The 21,759-nt window shown below is 48.8% G+C and overlaps 1 protein-coding gene across 2 annotated transcripts in view; it reads left to right on the forward strand.

The window, feature by feature from the left end:
- The first annotated feature begins 6,089 nt into the window (after window positions 1–6,089).
- LOC133355518 (lumican-like) overlaps window positions 6,090–21,759 on the forward strand; it is a 29,403-nt gene continuing 13,733 nt past the window's right edge. The window contains exon 1 of one of the 2 annotated variants that reach the window (XM_061572847.1): window positions 6,090–6,378. The gene's annotated coding sequence lies outside the window, so the exon portion shown is untranslated. The remainder of the gene's footprint in view (window positions 6,379–21,759) is intronic. The other variant, XM_061572848.1, reaches the window with a different exon arrangement.

Raw genomic sequence — 21,759 nt, forward strand, 5'->3', positions numbered from 1 at the left:
TCATCGTGGAACCGGCCCCGTCATATTTCCATCATCATGACAATCATTGATCACAATCTCAATCTTCTTGGTTCTTTCGGTAAAGTCACGTAGAAGGGAAATAATAAAATAATAAAAATAAAACATAATAAAATACAATTCTCACGACATTTCGGCCACAATGCAAGCAGCCGTCCTTAGGTCTGTCATTCAGACGCTGTCTTTCCGACAGACCTGTTCTTCACCTGAGGACGGCTGCTTGCGTTGTGGCCGAAACGTCGTGAGAATTGTATTTTATTTTTATTATTTCCCTTCTACGTGACTTTACCGAAAGAACCAAGAAGATGAATCCCTGCAGTCACGAAAGAAGTTTTAAATCGAAACACAATCTCAAAATCATTGCCACCACAAGGCAACGAACATCAGCACACCATCATCACTGTCACCGCCTCTACGTTACCGTTATTATCGTCACCGTCACGACCGTCATTGTTTGTATGTACGCAAAAAAACACCCATTTAAAGTTGTTAAAAATACTCCTTTTGGTTATATTAAAATAAAAGTTCTTTTTTAAAATCTCAAACTTTTGTGTTAATTTAACACGTACGCTTTCGCGACCGATATCGTCAATAATGTCGTTGCTTTTGGGTTAGATCGCGTAAATACAAATGTGTCGTTAAACTCAGATTGTAAATGTTGTGGATTTGCTCTCGGACACACAACCGGTTAGTGCTGTACTAGTGACGAATTGGCACGTTCTGTTTACGTGACAAACCTCACTAATTGGCTGGGTCGGGTGGTGGCAGGTTTAACGACACATTTATATATTTACGCGACCTAACCCAAAACAAACAACACATTATGGATTTTGTGTTAATTGTTTTCTATTGCTGCCCCGGAAGTGTTGTGGCTATAACACACAGACGGCTTCTGGAAGGCAACGCGTTTATCACGACAATGTTACTTACAACCGTAACACTTAACTGGTACGGCCCCTTCACCCGATAACCTAAGGGAGGTAGGTAAAAAATCTAATCAAATAAATGAAAACAACTAAATTAAATCACGACGTTTCGGGCGCGACACAAGCGTCCTTCTTCAGGTGGGGACAACGTAGCGAAAGCACAACCGCTTAAGTGTGTCTAAGAGATGGCTGTGACGAGGAATTATATAGTCGCGAAACGTCGTGATTTAATTTAGTTGTTTTCATTTTTTTCACCTACGTGACTTTACCGAAAGAACCAAAGAGTATGGATTCCTGCAGTTACGAAAGCTTCAAATCATGATTAAAATGGAATATTTTATTTATTTATTTTACCAGGGAAGGCTATAGAGACCGTTTTCAGAAGCGGCTGGGAAATAGGACCCGGTGAAATCACCCAACCTCACGTGACCAACAACAACAGCAACAGGCCACGACTCTCAGCACGTGGGACAGAACTCGACGCAAGCAAAAAACAAAACACGACGGCCAAACAAAGCGACGAGCATGGACAACTTCCTGAGCGAGAGGCCACACACCATCACCACCATCACCCATCACCACCACCCACCACCACCATCCACCAACACCACCACCTCCTCCACCACCCACCACCACCATCTACCACCACCACCATCTACCACCACCATCCACCAACACCACTACCACCACCACCCACCACCACCATCCACCAAAACCACCACCACCACCCATCACCACCACCATCTACCACCACCACCAACCAACATCACCACCACCACCCACCCACCAACCACCACCACACACGAGGCACCCTCGGTGAATCCACAGCCGGACCAGCGAGCGGATGGATCGGTCAATCCCAGGACAAGACATGCGGGATCCTTGGACCAGCGAGCGCTCGTTGGGGATGACTTTAAACGTCTCTCTAGGCAAGATATTTTTGGGGTTAAATGCGAATGGCATTCATCCATAGGAGACTCTTCAAGTGCCCCTCCACCTGACCACAAGTCTTCTGGACAGAACCCACAAAGCGGCACGCTGAGGTTATAATACTGGTAGGAACCTCCTGGTTACACCAGCCAACAGGGGGATTATTGTGTCCGTCGTGCAGGGAGGGGCTGGGTGGGGAGGGAGGGGCTGGGTGGGGAGGGGAGGGGAGGGTGGAAAGGGGCTGGGTGGGGAGGGGCTGGGTGAGGAGGGTGGGGAGGGGCTGGGTGGGGAGGTTGGGGCTGGGTGGGGGGTGGGAGGGGTGGGGCTGGGTGGGGAGGGGCTGGTCACCCCGTGGTGCCCTTATAAAACTCAACGTTGAACCTACTCACGCCGGCTTGTGCCCGCCCTCACAGTCGGGCATATTTGCGGAATACACCACGCCGCCGTTGACCCTGCAGGCCATTGAGCGATCAACCCAACGTTCCTACCAGCTCCCTCCGCAGGAATGTGTTTAACACAGACAGCCTCGAGAATGACACAGCGTTCACAAAAACGACTCTCTCGATCTTATTGGAAGAACATCCTCAGATGCTTTCGCAGTGGAATAGACACGCTCCATTCGGGGGGACTTCTGGAAGGTCACAGCCTCGCTCGCATGGGAGCTAAGAGCCTCACTAGAGACCCACTCTGTACATCCTCACAACGTCTGTGTGGTCCACCAACCCTAACCTCCCACAGCGATGGACTGGACTACAGGCCACGTGCGTAGCCACCACTGAGTCACTGATGTTGACACACTTTTGTTTGATCAACCACTGTTTGCATCTCATAATGAAACATGTCAAACTTGACTGATGCATCATGGGACCTCCTTTGCCAGTACCAAAATATGAGAATAGGTTTTCCCCTTTTTGCTGGCAACTAAACAGCTGTGTTGAGATGTTGAAACACCAAACTGAAACCTTTTACAAGGAATCATGTCTGATGCACCCTGCAACCACTTCCAATGTTGTGACAGTTGCGCATCAAGGGCGTATCTGGGCTTGTCTTCAAGTGTCAGGCATAACCGCACTCCTTTTCCTGGTTAGCTCCTGCAAACCCTCTGGCTACCATCAAAGGTTTGTACACGAAGCCATTCAGATATACAAACACAGACATAACTTCAACCGTGATGATGGGCACAAACTGAGTTATCATTGGAAAGATGTTATTAACCATGTAAAAACGATTTCATTACACATATTTGTACCATCTTATTTGACAGGTACTTTTCTACTTTACCGAGTGTTGACATCCCCATCGTTTAACAGTACTGCTAATTTTTTGCATTTAGATTCTCAACCAACATCGGTTTAGGTCGAGGTACACCGATTGTTGTTTTCTTGCACATGACGACGTTGACCAATTTCTCTTGTAGCCCCGCCCACCACCCCACGTTCCATTCCCTGGTTACCACATTCAGACAAGCCCCTCCCCCCTTAACTTGTATTTAAGGGCTGGTCTTTTGGAATTTTCCTCACTTGATGCAGTAATTGTAGCTGTGACGGTTCCCACCTGATGACGGAGACTTGTGTTGCCTCCGAAACGTCGTGATTTATTATTTTATTTTATTTCCATTATTACTTTGATTAACTTTTAATTTATTTTTACCTACGTGACTTTACCGAAAAAAACCTAAGACTATAGCTCCTCCCCCACATCAGGGTTGTGGCCGTGACCTGGATTCAAACCCAGGCGTGAGCGGTGTCGGCTGAGCGTCTCCGACGCGGTCATTGTGAACTCCACGAACCATGTCGCCACCTGGTGGTGAGATAGTAAACAAGTATAACCCGTAAAAAAAAGTTTTTCACTATAAATCCTTTATATGCGTGGCGGCTAGAGTCCTCTCGTCCCCTGGCTTGAGATGGCTGCCACCTATGGGTCAGATGATTGCATTGCACCATTAAGCAATTGGTAATTAAATATCATATTTTTGTCCTAAAAAGTGTAACATTTTGGAAAAAAATTTCCCGAACATTAATTGTCACGCACAACGAGTCTGTGTGGAAAATGTCAGCTCGATTCGATCACGGGAAGTGGGTTAAAAAATCGACCGAAATATTTACACGGTCGTAAGCAAGCAAGCGAACTTAATAAAAAGGATTTAAAAAAGAGTCATAATGTGAAGAGCCAAGAGCGGTGGTGCACACGGCACTACGAACTCGGTGACCTGATTTGAATAATTCACCACGACGAACATCGGTGGTGTAACTTGAACCAGAAATTCACTTTTATCGAGATCTAATGACACTGTGATCTGGTAGCACTGAGATTTAGTGGCATTGAGATCTGGTGGCAGTGACATCTGGTGGTAGTGACATCTGGTGGTAGTTACATCTGGTGGCAGTGACATCTGGTGGCAGTGACATCTGGTGACAGTGAGATCTGGTGGTAGTGAGATCTGGTGGCAGTGAGATCTGGTGGCAGTGAGATCTGGTGACAGTGAGATCTGGTGGCAGTGAGATCTGGTGACAGTGACATCTGGTGGCAGTGAGATCTGGTGGCAGTGACATCTGGTGGCAGTGACATCTGGTGGCAGTGAGATCTGGTGACAGTGAGATCTGGTGGTAGTGAGATCTGGTGGCAGTGAGATCTGGTGGCAGTGAGATCTGGTGACAGTGAGATCTGGTGGCAGTGAGATCTGGTGGCAGTGACATCTGGTGGCAGTGACATCTGGTGACAGTGACATCTGGTGGCAGTGACATCTGGTGGCAGTGACATCTGGTGGCAGTGACTTCTGGTGGCAGTGACATCTGGTGGCAGTGACATCTGGTGGCAGTGACATCTGGTGACAGTGACATCTGGTGGCAGTGACATCTGGTGGCAGTGACATCTGGTGGTAGTGAGATCTGGTGACAGTGTGATCTGGTGACAGTGACATCTGGTGGCAGTGACATCTGGTGGCAGTGACATCTGGTGGCAGTGACATCTGGTGGTAGTGAGATCTGGTGACAGTGTGATCTGGTGACAGTGACATCTGGTGGCAGTGACATCTGGTGGCAGTGACATCTGGTGACAGTGACATCTGGTGGCAGTGACATCTGGTGGCAGTGACATCTGGTGGCAGTGAGATCTGGTGGTAGTGAGATCTGGTGGTAGTGAGATCTGGTGGCAGTGAGATCTGGTGGCAGTGAGATCTGGTGGTAGTGAGATCTGGTGGCAGTGAGATCTGGTGGCAGTGAGATCTGGTGGCAGTGAGATCTGGTGACAGTGACATCTGGTGACAGTGAGATCTGGTGGTAGTGAGATCTGGTGGTAGTGAGATCTGGTGGCAGTGAGATCTGGTGGCAGTGAGATCTGGTGACAGTGAGATCTGGTGGCAGTGACATCTGGTGGCAGTGACATCTGGTGGCAGTGACATCTGGTGGCAGTGACATCTGGTGACAGTGTGATCTGGTGGTGCTGTGATCTGGTGGCAGTGTGATCTGGTGGTGCTGTGATCTAGTGGTGGTGTGATCTGGTGGAAGTGAGATCTGTTGACAGTGAGATCTGGTGACAGTGAGATCTGTTGACAGTGAGATCTGTTGACAGTGAGATCTGATGGTACTGGGTTGAACTTTATTACAGGAAACTGTACAGTGTTGATAGATCGAATACTGACTGAGAAATTTCCCTGGGTTTGATCTGTGGTGGTAAAGGTGGCAGCCCCGATTGGGATGCTTGGTAATGAATTCCAGAGTTTGGCCTGCATACGCGCTCGCTAACAGCATTTACAAGCAACCATCAGTCTGTTAATGCTATACGGGGGACTTTTGTATTCGTTCGAGGGTGTGTGAGTGACTGAGTGTGCGTGCAATCGTCGTTGTTGTGGGAGCGTCAGTTAGCACGGGCTGCAGGATAACGCGATTTCATACCAGCCTTTCTACATTCACGTTTCCATCGCTGCAACAAAAGACTTGTGTTTCGTCTTCAACAAAAATTGAACAGAGCAACGACTGAGAAACCCAACCATTCTCGCTCAGAGTTCGCCGTTGCTGCTGCTGCTGCTGCCACATGTGTATCCACTTGGGCTGCCCCAAGGCAGCTTAACGGCAGTTATAAAAACATTTCCTCCCCCCCCCCCCCAAAAAAAAGAGAAAACGCTCGGCCCCCATTTGTGGAAGACACAAAAAAACCCACGCCACAGGAGTGAAACTCCCTCTTTTTTTTCATTTCTTACAAAATTCACCCCGTCGGCCCCAATTCAAAGCATTTCCTCCCAAACTCCGTTACAGCTCCTCCAGAATTCCTGCTGAGCATTCGTCCGCAAAGCGCACGGCACGCGACGTACGCACCGCACCGCACCGCTTGAACGTTTTAGAATTGCCTTTAATTTTCGTGGTTTTGTGAACGCAATTTTTTTGAGAGTAGTGTTTGAACGCCTCCACAAAGCGGGGCGGGAATTAACGTTCATCGCCCGATCCCGTCTTGGTGCCCAATTCCACTTCTGCGTGCTGGACTTTGGTGAGGTGGCGACAACCGGTAGGTAAGTCTCCTCCAACCCACAACACCAACCACCTTCTAGAATTGCTATTTGCTCAAACGTTTCACCCAGGACATTTACTTGAAATGGAACATCTCGTTTGCAAAGTTGGGGGAAGGGGGGGGGGGGTCCACGGTGTTTATAGACAACCTTTGAATCCAAACTTTTCCAATGACAATGCATCGCTCGAAACGACAATAATCATAATCTTTGTGGATATTGTTAACAAAATAAATAAGCAGACGATACGCCTCCATCAAATGCCTGTGTCTCCACGTGAGAAACTCAATTGTTACACATTCCATCAGCCACACGCCCTTCTGGGAGTGGATCGTTTCAGCAGCATTGGTCCAACACAAGCAAAGCTCTGGATCAATCGGTGTCGACAATCAGTGTCTCATCAGCAGTGTTGAACCGATGCTGGTCAACTGCCGGATGTCTGGAAGCAAGGGCCCTCTCTGTTAGACAAGGCAGTTTATTTTTAGTTTAACTTGAACGCGTGTTTATGTACGTGTGTGTTTGCATGTTGAACTTTTTTCGCACCGTCCACAGCCACCCTTGCTGACCGCAGATGCGTCTGTGGCGCGTGCCATACTTTGTATTTCTATTGCAACGATGGCCAAATCAGCCAAAAAAAATTAACTCGTAAAAACAAAGTTTTTCACTCTAAATCCTTTATGTGCGTGGCGGCTAGAGTCCTCTCGTCCTCTGGCTTGAGATGGCTGCCACCTATCGGTCAGATGATTGTCTGGCAGCATTAAGCAATTGGTAATTAAATATTTAAAACATTTTCCCTAAACAGTGTAAAATTTGGGAATTTTTTTTCACGAAAATTAATTGTCACGCACAACGAGCCTGTGTGCAAGATGTCAGCTCGATTGGATCACGGGAAGTGGGTTAAAACACGACCGAAAAATTTGCACGCTCGTAAGCAAGCAAGCAAGCGAGTGAACTTAATATAAAGGATTTAAAAACGCCAGGTCCAGCCAGATCTCAGAATCAAAGCAGAGATTTGAGCCTGGGTGTTCGACCGCCATGCATACAATAACAAGTGATATAGAGCTGACGGCGGGGCTACGTGGTGGACAGTACCATGGTCCCTGCGTTCACCAACTGGCACTGAGCATTTTTCGATTTAAAGCTTTCGTGACTGCAGGGATTCATCTTCTTGGTTCTTTCGGTAAAGTCACGTAGAAGGGAAGTAATAAAATAATAAAAATAAAACATAATAAAATAATTCTCACGACGTTACGCTCCAAGCGTGGTGGTGTTTCATTCAGACGCTGTCTCCCCGACAGACCTGGTCTTCACCTGAGGACGGCTGCTTGCGTTGTGGCCGAAACGTCGTGAGAATTATTTTATTATGTTTTATTTTTATTTTTTTATTACTTCCCTTCTACGCGACTTTACCGAAAGAACCAAGAAGATAGCACTGACCAGTGTGGTGAAGTATGGTCAAATAACCCCCGGGACCCGCATGGCTTTGCAAGGCCTCCATCCAGCAGTAGATTGACGAGTTACCGTTACGATGGTAACTGAGTATATTTGGTATTTGCGCCATTCCAATGGCAGCCGTGCCACCAGGAAGCCAGTCGATGTTTCACAGCTGGATACAGTCCGCAAGTAAGGGGAGTGGGTGAGTGGGGGGCGATGTTGCTTTGTGTTGCTTTGTGCCTTTCACCAAACGACACAACTTGTGGTGTCACATTTGCACCGTGACACCGACACACGTAACGGACTCGTTATTACACGCTTTCTTTTAACTCACTCTGTCTGTTGCTGTTGTCGTTGTTGTATGCTCAAATCTTGTAACTCGATTTTAACCCACTTCCCAATGCGGTATCGACTGCAAACTTGGTATACTTATGTCATACCGATGACAATACTATATTCTATCATAAAAAATTTAACATTTATAAACAATCTTTTTTATATGTTATGTTTCGACTTGGGTCTAATTGGCCACGGTCCCCTTACGTTATGGCAAGCTTCGGGGCCACTTCCTGGAGTCGTGGAGTTATGCCATTACTAGTACACTTCATAAAAGCGTGTTTTTTTAAAAGTAAAAAAATATATGATTGTTGCTGTGTGTCTTCCAAATGACGTCAAGGGAGAGAGTGTTTATCACGTCCGCTGCCTGTGAAGCAGACGGCGCGTGGCGTCTATTGTTGTGGTTAAACACACGGCGCAGTATTAACCAGGGGCGGCTGCTAGGGCCGGACCCGGTTTGCCGATTGTTACATAAGGCAGAGAGAGAGAGCGGGGGTGGGGAGGGAGGCAGAAAGGAAGGAAGTTTTTGCACGAGGGCCGAGGAGACCGTCTGTGAAACGTGGCTGTCTCGATTCGAGGCCAGATTCCGCGGCCAAATGTCCCAATTACAGCCCGCGCGTCCGCCGAGGCTGCGTTTTTTTCTTTCTCGTTTTGCCGAATGCAGTCTGGGCAGAGCGTGGTCCCGAGGCGGAACACTGAGTGAGGTCACCGGGGCCGACGTTTGTAGAGGGCCTGGGAATTGGACTTTGAGTTCCATCGGCAAGGAATTGAATCGTCCTGAGAATCTGGTGCTCAGCGTTGTGTTCTATTAAACTCTATTGCATTTTTTTACACACACACAAAGACAAAGAGTCCCCGTATAGCCTTAGCAGACTGTTGGGGCAAGTGCCGTTAGCGAGTAGCACCTATGAAGGCCGGCACGGCACACGAGGGGGGTGGGTGGCCATCACCACACCCGGTCGCCTTTGTCTCCCAAGTTGCAATGTTCACATATCGCACCAGGTAAAGGGCCCCTCTGAGCGACGTAGATATTTTTTTTCCGAAGCGATCTGGCTATCGCACATCATTAATAGATCAACGAAGCGGCTTATCACGGGGGAAATGTATAGCAGTCGATTACTCTAAACGCGCGACGTTGGGGAAAACCGGAGGACGCGGAGAACAAGTATAACCCGTAAAAACAAAGTTTTTCACTATAAATCCTTTATATGCGTGGCGGCTAGAGTCCTCTCGTCCTCTGGCTTGAGATGGCTGCCACCTATGGGTCAGATGATTGCATGCCAACATTAAGCAATTCGTAATTAAATATAAGATTTTTGTCCTAAAAAGTGTAGAATTTTGGAAAAAAAATTTTTACGAACATTAATTGTCACGCACAACGAGTCTGTGTGGAAAATGTCAGCTCGATTGGATCACGGGAAGTGACCGAAAGATTTGCACGGTCCTAAGCAAGCAAGCAAGCAAGTGAACTTAATATAAAGGATTTAAAAATCAACGCGACCAAACAAAGACAAAGATCCCCCGCATAGCCTCAACAGACTATTGGGGCAAGTGCCGTTAGCGAGTAGCACCTATGAAGGCCGGCACGACACACGAGGGGGTCGGTGGCCAGCACCACGCCGGGCCGGATTGTTCTGGCCTATTGATGGCATCACAGACCTTGACCAGGTGCCGTCTCTACACCTCCGCTAGAGCGGACGGAGAGAGAGCATGCACGGCGTCTGTGCAGGTCCGAACTGTTCTGATCCTCGCCAGGACATTTCCTGGCACGCCGAGGAGGGAGATGCCCCCGGCGGTTGTTGAAATCAGTGCGAGGGTGCACCAGGGCATTTTTCCAATTCTGTGGAACCCATCCTCCTCCTGGTTCAGACCTCAGTAACGGGGATAAGCCTGCACACAAACCCCACCCTCCCTCAGCAGTTCGCTATGCGAACAAAGACAAAGGTCCCCCATATAGCCTTAACAAACTGTAGGGGCAAGTGCTGTTAGCGAGCGCCTATGAAGGTCGGAACGGTACACGAGGGGGTGGGTGGCCAGCACCACGCCCGGCCGTTTACACACCGCACCAGGTACTCATTTCAGGCTGAGTCGACCTAGGGGAGGCCCAGGACCGGTTCAGATAATCGTCACTGGTGTTGGCCGTGAGCAGGAATCGAACCCGGGTCGCCGGGTTCGTAGCGCAGCGCGCTAACCGCTACACGACCGCTCCCCACTTACACACACACAGCCACACACACATGCAGGCAAAGCACACAGATTCATATGGACACGCGCACAGACACCCACACACACACGCGCGCGCGCACAACCACACAGAGGCTCCCACTAAGACAGACACGCAGACACACCCACAAGACACACAACAACAACAACAATCGCCATTCGCCACTAATTGGCGGTGACGTCCCCAAGACGCTTGCGCCAGGCCATGTGCACGTTGAGGCCACGTGAAGTCTCGAACGCCCGCTGGCGGCAGGAGGTCACGGGGCAGACCCAGGAGGTGCCACGGGTCGACTGACTGAGACGACACGAAACTGCCACTGAGTGACATGGCCACTAAGCGGCAGTGCCGTCTCATCGCTGGTGTCACCCTCTCATCCACGTCGCCTGTGGACAAACCAGCCGAATTCATAATCAACGTTTCTGGGTTATATCGCGTTATTTATAAATGTGTCGTAACCCTCCACCACCCGACACGGCCAATCAGCAAACAAAGTGTCACGTTGACAAAAGACAAAATAAATTTCGATTTAAAGCTTTCGTGACTGCAGGGATTCATCTTCTTGGTTCTTTCGGTAAGTCTCGTAGAATGGAAATAATAAAATAATCTCTGTCTTCTCGACAGACCTGTTCTCCACCTGAGGACGGCTGCTTGCGTTGTGGCCGAAACGTCGTGAGAATAATTTTATTATGTTTTATTTTTATTATTTTATTATTTCCATTCTACGTGACTTTACCGAAAGAACCAAGAAGATGAAAAGACAAAATAGTTCACTACTTTAGCCCACCGGTGTGTTGAAGCGTGAAACCACAACATTTACAATTTTTTTGAGTAGTACGACGTTTCGCTGGTAATTGCATCCAGCATCATCGGGCAATTCGCCAGAATAGTGAGGCTCTTGCTGATTGGCCGTGTCGGGTGGTGGAGGGTTACGACACATTTATAAGTAACGCGATCTAACCCAAACACGTTGATTATTTATCAATAATATTGGTCGCGAAAGCCTGCTTCGTGTTAAACAAAGCAGCCAAAGTTGAGAGAGAGGAGCACAGCGAGTGGGAGCAGTACAGCAAGTAGATCACAGTGGGTACAGCAAGTAGGATCACAGTGGGTACAGCAAGTAGATCACAGTGGGTACAGCAAGTAGGATCACAGTGGGTACAGCAAGTAGGATCTCAGTGGGTACAGCAAGTAGGATCTCAGTGGGTACAGCAAGTAGGATCACAGTGGGTACAGCAAGTAGGATCTCAGTGGGTACAGCAAGTAGGATCTCAGTGGGTACAGCAAGTGGGATCACAGTGGGTACAGCAAGTAGGATCACAGTGGGTACAGCAAGTAGGATCTCAGTGGGTACAGCAAGTAGGATCTCAGTGGGTACAGCAAGTAGGATCTCAGTGGGTACAGCAAGTAGGATCTCAGTGGGTACAGCAAGTAGGATGTCAGTGGGTACAGCAAGTAGGATCTCAGTGGGTACAGCAAGTAGGATCACAGTGGGTACAGCAAGTAGATCACAGTGGGTACAGCAAGTAGGATCTCAGTGGGTACAGCGAGTGGGATCTAGGTAGTACAGCAAGTAGGATCTCAGTGGGTACAGCAAGTAGGATCTCAGTGGGTACAGCAAGTAGGATGTCAGTGGGTACAGCGAGTGGGATCACAGTGGGTACAGCAAGTAGGATCACAGTGGGTACAGCAAGTAGGATCTCAGTGGGTACAGCAAGTAGGATTTCAGTGGGTACAGCAAGTAGGATCTCAGGCAGTACAGCAAGTAGGATCACAGTGGGTACAGCAAGTAGGATCTCAGGCAGTACAGCAAGTAGGATCTCAGTGGGTACAGCAAGTAGGATCTCAGGCAGTACAGCAAGTAGGATCTCAGGCAGTACAGCAAGTGGGTTAAGAGTCCGGAATGGTCAAAGGGCTCAACATAATTGAGAATCGGAATCGTTATTTACGCTGCAGGAGGAATCCGATGAGCTGTGAAGCTCTTTATCAACAGGTGCCCAGTAAGGGGGCGGGTGGGCAATTTGGAACCCCCCCCCCCGTGCCGAGGTGTGGTCACGTGGGCCCTGTGACGAGCACGCTCGTGTGTGTGGGGTGGGGTGGGGGTATGAATTCCATGAACAATTCAACATATGCAGGTTTTTTTTATATTTGAAGATGAGATTTGGGCCCCTGTCTTAGGAAGGTGGAATGTCCGCCACTTGCTCAGGTCCATTGGGTCGTTTGAGCTGATAGACACTTTGACATTTGACCTCTTCTTGGTTCTTTCGGTAAAATAATATAAATATAAAACATATTGTTTTATATTTACATTATTTTATTATTTCCCTTCTACGTGACTTCACCGAAATAACCAAGAATATGAATCCCTGCAGTCACGAAAGCTTTAAATCATAAAAAGAATTGATAGTGTTTCCGCTTGTACTGCATTCTCCACAGCAATGCTGTTGATTGTTTTGTGTCGTGCATCGCTTCGTTTCACGACGACCTGGTGCCCATATCTAACAGAGATGGTTCTTGGCCCATACACATCTGACAGTTCACGAGCATCGATTCAAAGCAAGTCTGCCCCTGCTCCTGATACAATTGTAGTGCCAACGATTCAGAGACAGAGTTTCTAGGAGGCACTTTCTTTATTCACAACTTTCACGGTCACGTCCACACTCCACAGTAGCTCAGCCTCGCCTGTACACAACACCAGCCATCTAACACGGATGGCGCTGACCGAGATAGCCAACTACTATCTTCCGTAGCTCAATATCTAGCGGACACTTGATCAACAACGAGACGAGTCCATTCCCGGAGCCGGCAGCCCTGAGCCCCACGCTCTCGGCTCCTTTTATGCTCCCGGCGCGGCCTGGCCCCCCGCCCTGACCGCACCTCCCTTCTCGAACCCGCTAGCAGGTTCCAGGGGCCTCCAGAGGGGGTTCCTTCGTGACCCTTACCGCAATTCCTCCCTCTCTGCCAACACACCCCGTGCACACCCTCAACCGGCGTGTGTGCGCCAGAGGTCGCAAACGGGTTTTGATTCCTTACCCGTACCCGTACCCGGCCGCACCAGGGTCGCAAACGGGTACCCGTACCCGGCCATACCGGGTACGGGTACAGGTACCCGGGCATCGGGTACCTGATTGCGATGAAGCCATGAAGCCATGTTGCAGGCGCGGGTGGGTTGATTCTAGGAACTTGAATTGTGAGAAGAGACAAGACGTTGGGAAATGAGTGACAAACGGTTACTCACCAGTGACTCACGGTCTACCCGTACCCGTACCCGGCCGCACCAGGGTCGCAAACGGGTACCCGTACCCGGCCGGGTACGGGTAGCCGGGTATCGGGTAGGGTATCGGGTACCCGGTTGCGACCTCTGGTGTGCGCTGTCTGTCCACCGCAGTTGCCGCTCCTGCCCACCAGCCGGCGCTATTGCACTACACAGCGACTGACGTGCGTGCACGCACGAGTGTTGCACTTATTTGGCACCGTACGTAGCCAGTCGTGCTAATCGGAGGTGTCCGAACTGGTGGTCCAGAGTTTTGCTTGCGTTGAGAATCAATCCTGGTGGGTGGGATGCGATGTGAGGACGAGTGTTGTCTGGTGGTTTACATTCTCAGTGTCGGACAAATCGATGATTTATGACAATAATGAGTGGGTGATTGGCAGGCCAACGTATCTACCCCCTCACGCACTCCCCTCCTCACTCACTCGTCCACTTACCTCCACACGCGCCCACTCACCCATCCACACACGCCATCGCTCACACACTCACCCACTCGAACAGGCACACTCACTCATCTCCACAGACTCACCCAGCCACCTCAACACCCCTCCCCCAACATGCCCACGCGCCCGCCCACTCATTCAACTGCACACGCACGCACGCACCTCCACACATCCACACACGCATTGAGCCATACTCGCCCAAAGACAAAGGCGCCCGGATAGCCTGCACAGACTGTTGGGGCAAGTGCCGCTATGAAGGCCGGCACGTCACACGAGGGGGTGGGTGGCCAGCCCCAGGTGGGACCGCCTTTGTCTCCCCAGTGGCACTGATTTTACATGCCCCACCGGGTACTCATTTGAGGCTGAGTCGACCTGGGGGAGGCCCATGAGCGGTTGCAATAATCGTCACCGGTGTTGGCGGTGAGATGGGAATCGAACTTGGTTCACCGGGTTCATAGCGCAGCGCGCTAACCCGCTCCACTCACCCAACTCACTCCCACACTCACCCCCCTCACCCCACATACTCACCCCACTCACCCCACACTCACCCCACTCACCCCACTCACCCCACTCACACGCACACTCACCCCACTCACCCCACTCACACGCACACTCACCCCACTCACCCCCACACGCACCCCACTCACCCCACACTCACCCCACTCACCCCACTCACCCCACTCACACGCACACTCACCTCACTCACCCCACTCACCCCACACTCACCCCACTCACCCCCACACTCACCCCACTCACCCCCACACTCACCCCACTCACTCCCACACTCACCCCACTCACCCCCACACTCACCCCACTCACTCCCACACTCACCCCACTCACCCCCACTCACCCCCCACACTCACCCCACTCACCCCTACACCTACCCACACTCACCCCACTCACCCCACTCACCCCCACACGCACCCCACTCCCTCCCACACTCACCCCACTCACCCCACACTCACCCCACTCACCCCGCACACTGACCCCACTCACCCCACTCACCCCACACACCCCCACACGCACACGCACCCCACTCACTCCCATACTCACCCCACTCACCCCCACACACTCACCCCACTCACCCCACTCACTCCCACACTCACCCCACTCACCCCCACACCCACCCCACTCACTCCCACACCCACCCCACTCACCCCACTCACCCCCACACACTCACCCCACTCACCCCCACTCACTCATCCCACTAACCCCACACACCCCACACACCCCACTCACCCCACTCACCCCACTCACCCCCACACTCATCCCACTAACCCCACTCACCCCCACACTCACCCCACTCACCCCCACTCACCCCCACTCACCCCTACACCTACCCACACTCACCCCACTCACCCCTACACCTACCCACACTCACCCCACTCACCCTACACCCCCACACTCACCCCACTCACCCCCACACACTCACCCCACTCACCCCCACACCCACCCCACTCACCTCACTCACTCCCACACACTCACCCCACACTCACCCCACTCACCTCACTCACTCCCACACACTCACCCCACACTCACCCCACTCACCCCCACACTCACCCCACTCACCCCACTCACCCCACTCACTCACCCCACTAACCCCACTCACCCCCACACTCACTCCACTCACCCCCACACGCACACTCACCCCCACACTCACCCCACTCACCCCACTCACGCTCGAATCCACTCCGTTTGCTCGCCCCTCTCTGGCACCATCGTGTCTGCTCGCGACCCCTCCTCCTCCTCCTCTCTCCCTCCTCGCTCCCTCCTCCTCCTCATCCCTCGCTCGCTCCCTCCAAGCCCGGCATCCCAGAGGACCAGCGGCCCGTGTGGCATCGCAGCAGAGTCAGCGGCAGTGGGATAGAGAATGGGACTTCGCTCGGCCCGGGGTCGCCACCTCTTCCACTGTGGACCAAATACCGGGACATGGCGAGATGTTAACTCCCTCGCCTGGTATGCAGAAGGTCGTGGGTTCGATCCCGACCCTGACGCCTGCTGCTGTATATTTGGAGTTTGCGTGTCTCTCTCTCATCATCATCACGGTGGCTAGGAGATGTTAACTACCTCGCCTAGTATGCAGGAGGTCGTGGGTTTGATCCGGACCCTGACACAAAGTGAACAAACGCCTTGCTAAGACAGAACACACAAATACACAAAGTGAAGAAAACGCCTTACTCACAAGGGACACAACTCATACACAAAGCGAACAAACGCCTTACTAACACAGATCGAGACGTGGACACGTGGTCTCTCTGCGTGTGTTACGCAAGGAGACGGAGACTCTTTACGTGGAGGAACTGATATGAAGTGGTGGCTTCTTGTCTGCTTGTTTACTCAAATTCTTACTCAAATGCTTACTCAAATTCTTACTCACATGGTTACTCAAATTCTTACTCACATTTTTACTCACATTGTTACTCATATTCTTATTCAGATTCTTATTCAGATCCTTACTCGTATTCTTACTAGCGTTCTTGCTCATATTCTTACTAATATTCTTACTCAAATTCTTACAAATTTTCTTACTCACATTCTTACTCATATTCTAACTCACATTCTTACTCATATTCTTACTCAAATTCTTACTCATATTCTTACTCAAATTCTTACAAATGTTCTTACTCACATTCTTACTCATATTCTTACTCAAATTCTTACTCATATTCTTACTCAAATTCTTACAAATGTTCTTACTCACATTCTTACTCATATTCTTACTCAAATTCTTACTCATTTTCTTACTCACATTCTTACTCATATTCTTACTCAAATTCTTACTCATTTTCTTACTCACATTCTTACTCATTTTCTTACTCACATTCTTACTCATTTTCTTACTCAAATTCTTACTCATATTCTTACTCAAATTCTTACTCATTTTCTTACTCACATTCTTACTCATTTTCTTACTCAAATTCTTACTCACATTCTTACAAATTTTCTTACTCACATTCTTACTCATTTTCTTACTCACATTCTTACTCATATTCTTACTCAAATTCTTACTCATTTTCTTACTCACATTCTTACTCATTTTCTTACTCACATTCTTACTCATTTTCTTACTCAAATTCTTACTCATTTTCTTACTCACATTCTTACTCATTTTCTTACTCACATTCTTACTCATATTCTTACTCACATTCTTACTCATTTTCTTACTCACATTTTTACTCATTTTCTTACTCAAATTCTTACTCATTTTCTTACTCACATTCTTACTCATTTTCTTACTCACATTCTTACTCATTTTCTTACTCACATTTTTACTCATTTTCTTACTCACATTCTTACTCATTTTCTTACTCACATTCTTACTCATTTTCTTACTCACATTCTTACTCATTTTCTTACTCACATTCTTACTCATATTCTTACTCAAATTCTTACTCATTTTCTTACTCACATTCTTACTCATTTTCTTACTCACATTCTTACTCATATTCTTACTCAAATTCTTACTCATTTTCTTACTCACATTCTTACTCATTTTCTTACTCACATTCTTACTCATATTCTTACTCAAATTCTTACTCATTTTCTTACTCACATTTTTACTGATATTCTTACTCAAATTCTTACTCATATTCTTACTCAAATTCTTACTCATATTCTTACTCACATTCTTACTAATTTTCTTACTCAAATTCTTCCTTATACTCACATTCGTACCTGGAGGAGGGAGGGCGGGAGGAGGGGGAGGGGGGAGGGGGCGGGAGGAGGGGGGGGGGTTGGGAGGAGGGGGAGGGAGGAGGGGGAGGGGGGTGGACAGCTTTGTTTGTGGGCCAGATGTGGCGAGTTCCAAACGGCTGAGGCCCCTTTCCGCCCGTGCCACATGTGGCAGCGACTCGAGACCACGTTGAGCACTGTACGGACGGGTTACGACGTCCAACACAAACACGGCCGTGCAAAATGAATACAATCCGTACAATTCGTCTCCTCCGCGCAACGAAAAACGCATTTTTATTTTGTACACATCTCATTAGCCACACGGCCTTCTGTGGAGTGCAGAATTTCAGCAGTTGCCTTGCACACGCAGCTATAATAACAACGGGCGCTGTTGTTGTTTTAGAACATATTAATGTTCTTCTTGGTTCTTTCGGTAAAGTCACGTAGAATGGAAATAATAAAGTAATAAAAATAAAACATAATAAAATAATTATATTATAATATTATGCTTTTTATTATATTATTTTATATTATTTTCATATGTTTTAATTTTATTATTTTATTATTTCCATTCTACGTGACTTTACCGAAAAAACCAAGAAGATGAATCCCTGCAGTCACGAAAGCTTTAAATCGAAACATATTAATGATCATGGCGATGCTGACAGAGGACACTGATGATGATAGTCCAACGCTAATGATAGGACTACGATGACGAATGACGATGATGACGATGCCAATGACTGTGACGACAGCAATGACGACGACGACGAAGCTGATGATCACAATGACGCTGATGACGAGTGTGACCAATTGGCGTCTACACCGATGCCGCTACCGATGGTGAAGATGCCGCTGCTGCTGATGCTGATGATTACGTGGCCGAGTTGAACCTGGCCTAGATTTGAACCCACGTGCTCACGACTGGGAACACATCTGCTCCAGCAGCTGCACCTCGTTAATTCAACACAGACAGGAAGCAGCCCCCGACTCCCTCCCAATGGCCCCCCCTCCAATCCCACCCCCTCTACCCCCTAATCCCTACCCCGAGAGAGAGAGGAGCGTCTGACCGTGATAGATCTCTGCCAAAACATTACCCATTCAAAAGCTACGGGTTTCTTTGGGAGTCTAGGGGTCTCTGTGCAAGCCTATGGGTTTCGATGCAAGTCTATGGGTCTCGATGCAAGTCCATTGGTCTCTATGCAAGTCTATGGATCTCTATGCAAGTCTATGGGTCTCTGTGCAAGTCTATGGATCTCTATGCAAGTCTATGGGTCTCTGTGCAAGTCTATAGATCTCTATGCAAGTTTATGGGTCTCTGTGCAAGTCTATGGGTCTCTATACAAGTCTATGGGTCTCTATGTAAGTCTATGGGTCTCTATACAAGTCTATGGGTCTCTGTGCAAGTCTATGGGTCTCGATGCAAGTCCATTGGTCTCTATGCAAGTCTATGGATCTCTATACAAGTCTATGGGTCTCTGTGCAAGTCTATAGATCTCTATGCAAGTTTATGGGTCTCTATGCAAGTCTATGGATCTCTATGCAAGTCTATGGGTCTCTATGCAAGTCTATAGATCTCTATGCAAGTTTATGGGTCTCTGTGCAAGTCTATGGGTCTCTATACAAGTCTATGGGTCTCTATGCAAGTCTATGGGTCTCTGTGCAAGTCTATGGGTCTCTGTGCAAGTCTATAGATCTCTATGCAAGTTTATGGGTCTCTGTGCAAGTCTATGGGTCTCTATACAAGTCTATGGGTCTCTATGCAAGTCTATGGGTCTCTATGCAAGTCTATGGGTCTCTATACAAGTCTATGGATCTCTGTGCAAGTCTATGTGTCTCTGTGCAAGTCTATGGGTCTCTGTGCAAGTCTATGGGTCTCTGTGCAAGTCTATAGATCTCTATGCAAGTTTATGGGTCTCTGTGCAAGTCTATGGGTCTCTATACAAGTCTATGGGTCTCTATGCAAGTCTATGGGTCTCTATGCAAGTCTATGGGTCTCTATACAAGTCTATGGATCTCTGTGCAAGTCTATGTGTCTCTGTGCAAGTCTATGGGTCTCTGTGCAAGTCTATGGGTCTCTGTGCAAGTCTATAGATCTCTATGCAAGTTTATGGGTCTCTGTGCAAGTCTATGGGTCTCTATACAAGTCTATGGGTCTTTATACAAGTCTATGGGTATCTGTGTAAGTCTATGGGTCTCTGTGCAAGTCTATGGATCTCTATACAAGTCTATGGGTCTCTATGCAAGTCTATGGGTCTCTATGCAAGTATATGGGTCTCTATACAGGTCTATGGGTCTCTGTGCAAGTCTATGGGTCTCTGTTGACGTCTATGGGTCTCTATACAAGTCTATGGGACTCTATACAAGTCTATGGGTATCTGTGTGAATCTTTGGGTCATGTCGAAGTTGATGTGAGTCTATGGGTCTCTATGCAAGTCTATGGGTCTCTATGCGACTCTATGGGACTCTATGCGACTCTATGGGTCTTTATGTGAGCCTGATTGTCTCTATTTGAGTATACGGGTCTCTGTATCTGTACGTGAATCTGTGGGTCTATATGGAAGCTGATGTGATTCTATGGGTATCTATGCATGTTTATGTGCATGTTAAGGCCACGTGAAGTGTCAAACGCCCACCTGGTAGGAGGTCACGGGACACACCCAGGTGCCATGGGTTGGCTGATTTAGATGACTGGCCGAAGCACCACATGTTCTCTCTACTGTGACAACTTGCTGTGTTTTATCCGCCTGGCGCTCCGCTCGTTGTTGTGAGCGTCGCTCCTCTGCCCCCCTTCGTTGCTGGAGGGTGACTGCCTCCAACTGCCCAGCAGCGTCCTTCACGAACCTCCTCCAGAGAAGCCGATTTTAACACCGCTGGTACCAGTCATCGGCAAGTCCACTCAGCTCCACATCCTCTTTGACCACATTACCCCATATCTTCTCACTCACACACACACAAATCTCCCACATAGCATGCGCAGGTGGTTGGAGCAAGCGCCGTTAGCGAGCACCTACGAAAGCACACGACGGGGTGGTGCTGGCCAAACCACATTTTGTCTCCCCAGTGATGATGTTGATACACCTCAAGCGTGACTCATTTGAGACTGAGTCGACATAAGGGAGGCCCAGGACCGGTTCCGATATTCACGACCCTCACCATAAACGCGAGTTCGGAATCGAACTCAGGTGGCCGGGTTCGATGCACGGTGCGCTAACCACTTTACCACCGCTCCCCCCACGCGCACTTATCCTTGTCACGACCACCAATCACCACCGGCCATCCCTCGCCAGACTCGGTCAAGCTCCTCCGCCTCGTGTGGTGGATGCGGCTTCGATCGCGGTTGCAGCGGCTAGCGACGTTTCATCGTTTAACTGCGGTGGCGACCACAGCTGCAGCCAGATGGATAAACGAAGACAAAGATCCCCCGTATAGCCCTTAACATACTGTTGGGGCAAGTGCTCGGTAGCGAGCAGCACCTGTTAAGACCAGCAAAGTCTTGGTTGATGGGCAGGGCGTCACGTTGGGGAGACGTTAACTACCTCGTCTGGTATGCAGGAGGTCGTGGGTTCGATCCCGACCCTGACGCATGTTCTATATTTGGAGTTTGCGTGGTCTCTCTCTCTCTCCCCGTGGTGGTGTGGAATTTGCTCCGGGTCCTCCAGTTTTTCCCTCCACATTTAGAAAGGCACGGTTAGATTATTTGGCTGCTGTAATGTCCACACAATAAGCCGCTTCGTTGAGCTATCATTTGTGATCGCCAGGTCGCTTCTGAAAAAGAGGTAATAGCTCAGTGAGCCTTACTTGATAAAATAAAAAGTTTTTTTTTAATCCTTTATATTAAGTTCACTTGCTTGCTTGCTTGTTAAATCCTTTATATTAAGTTCACTTGCTTGTTTGCTTGCGCGCTTACGACCGTGCAAATCTTTCGGTCGTTTTTTAACCCACTTCCCGTGATCTAATCGAGCTGACATTTTGCACACAGACTCGTTGTGCGTGACAATTTATTT

This window comes from Lethenteron reissneri, chromosome 51 (assembly GCF_015708825.2).
Source record: "Lethenteron reissneri isolate LAM-NWPU_2019-01 chromosome 51, ASM1570882v1, whole genome shotgun sequence".
NCBI classification, from domain to species: Eukaryota; Metazoa; Chordata; class Hyperoartia; order Petromyzontiformes; family Petromyzontidae; genus Lethenteron; species Lethenteron reissneri.